A 2,547-nucleotide genomic window follows, 5' to 3' on the forward strand; every position below is an offset into this window, starting at 1 on the left:
ACGGACTAGGTACTCTTAAGCACACTTATTTCCTAGAGATTTCCTCATTTTTTTTTTCTGATGGAATTTTCATTTTCCCCAATATTGATGTCAGTGTGACATCAACTAGAGGTCTCTAAAATCCAATTAAAGATCAGCCAAAGATAGAATGAGAATTTAAAATTGTGTTTCCCTGTAGCAATATGCCGTTCTTTCATATTGAAGTAACCCATACCATGGATTGAGAGCAAGATAAAGCCAATATAAATATAATCAGGTTCCATGACACTTACCTGACATGACATTGAGCATTCAGATATGTATATTGGTCTCTAGAGAATGAACTTAGTACGTTTCGCTGAAATATCAAGAATTCTTACATAAGCAGCAGACTCACAGAAGGCAAGATTTCAATGTTTTCGATTCAAGAGAGCAATTTTGATGGCTAACAACAGCCTGGGACTAGCAGGTAGCAACTCGAAGCCGTTGCCACAGCAGCAATAGCAGCAGTGCTGCAGTGGCAGTGGCAGCGCCATTAAGCTCTAGCGTCTCGGGCAAGCAGGGGAACTTGCTGCCATTGCATTGCGGGGCAACGAGAAGACCCTGAACCTCAACCCCATGATGCTAACCAACATCCTGTCGTCACCTTACTTCAACGTGCAGCTCTACAAACTCAAGACCTACCACAAGATGGTGGACGAGATCTACTTCAAGGACGACTCAGTCTTGCAGTGAGCCTTGGAGCAGTGTAGGGTCGCAGGCAGAAGTCACAAGTGTTGAACCATGGGAAAAAGGAAGCAGAAAAACAGCAGGCCAGACGGGGATGTACGGAGGGGCAAACAAGAGGAATTGTATCTACAACTTTTTCACTGTTATACAAGTTATTTACTTTGAAACTCACTAGCAAGCAAGTGATGGGTCGCATAATACACAAATTCTCCATATATTAGGGCTCTTGGACTTATGCATCACAGAAGTTGGAGTTGAATTCATGACAGAAAGGGAAATAGGAAGGACTGAGATAATAGGAAAAGAGAATGAGAGAAATGGGAGAAGAGACCGGGATTATGACAAAGACAAAGGCAATGAAAGAGAAAAAGAAAGGGAAAGGTCAAGAGAGTGGAGAAGTAGAAGTGAGACAGAAAAGAAGCATAAAGAGGACAAAGATGAAAAGAAGCACAGGAATGACAAAAAAAGATTCTAAAAAAGAGAAAAAAATAGTAGAAGTAGAAGCAAGGAAAGAAAACATCGAAGAAGAAACTGAAGTAGAAATACAAGAAAGCACAGTGGAAGCCAGAGTAGAGAAAAGGCAAGTAAGCATAAAAATAATTGTAAAGAAAATCAAATAAAAGAAGCAGGAATGGCAGTCGAGGAAGAACTGGCAGTGTTGAAAAGTCAAGAAAGCAGGAACACAGTCCTAGCAAAGAAAAATCCCGAAAACATATCAGCAAAGAGCGATCTTACAAAGGAGAGCACAGTGATAGCAAGGACCAGTTTGACAAACAGGATCGCCAGAGGAGCCAGAGAACAGAACACAAGAGTCAAAAAAAGTAGCAGAATAACAAAGATGAGACAGTCTGAAGTTTTTTTTTTCTTTTTTGGTTCATTTTGTAAAAGTGGATCACATTGAATCCTATAAATGTTTGATTAAATCCTGCTTATTTTTCTTCCTTAGAGATTGTGCACTCTTCAACCTCCCTATATAGGCTGCAGACATTCATTTCCCACGTTGTGTAGGGAAGTGCCTTTGCAATCCCATTTATTGCATTGACGTTTCTGTCTATCTGCTGAGTTTAATTAATGATGAAACAAAAGATTGTTCTTGCATTTTTATTGTTTGGTTGTTTCTGTCTATACATATGTCCTAAAAAATAGTCTAAATTCTTTTAGCATGGTTGCCATGTTGGTTAAATTTGTATAAGGCAACAAACTGCCATTAATTCTAATAAAAAGAGAACATTTTTTAAAAAAATTAAACAATATTTTAAGTAATTTAAATTTCAAATAAGAAAATTGCTGTAAACCATGAGAACTATAGGAAAAGTCTTTCATGGTACCCAACTCACTTCTTAAATTCCCTGATTTATGGAGCTTTTCCTTCAAGGAATTCACAATTGCTCTCGAGGGTACAACATGAACCTGAAAGAGGATGGACAGGCTATTTTGTGAGTGTCAACATGAAATTTAAAGACTTAAGTGTCTTGCTAACATCCAAGGCTATATTTTTATTGGGATATAATTTATCTCACTGATGGAGAACTGGAGAGAAACAAAATTAGTGTATCAAATGAGCTCCAGATCAATTATTTGATGCAGGAAGGTGTTAATTTCCACATCTCTACCAAGGTGCCAAGAGATGCTACTGTGTTTTCTTTACTCAAATACCAGTTAACCTCTTCTAAGCAGTTTTCTCGATCCAAGTCAAGGCTTTTATCCTCAAGCATTAGAAGAGAGAGGTCTCTTCATCCAACTGCAAGAACAACCTTATTGGAGAAAAGGTTCAGGAATGCATTCAACGTACTGAACTTCAAAGATTGGATAGGGACACTCAGTAGTGTAGTGCTAATG

At 38.4% G+C, this 2,547-nt stretch overlaps 1 pseudogene; it reads left to right on the forward strand.

The window, feature by feature from the left end:
- Positions 1–597: 597 nt before the first annotated feature.
- LOC140516296 (uncharacterized) lies at positions 598–1,560 on the forward strand (annotated as a pseudogene).
- Positions 1,561–2,547: the final 987 nt, after the last annotated feature.

The sequence above is a fragment of the Notamacropus eugenii genome, chromosome X, assembly GCF_028372415.1.
Source record: "Notamacropus eugenii isolate mMacEug1 chromosome X, mMacEug1.pri_v2, whole genome shotgun sequence".
Lineage (NCBI taxonomy): Eukaryota > Metazoa > Chordata > Mammalia > Diprotodontia > Macropodidae > Notamacropus > Notamacropus eugenii.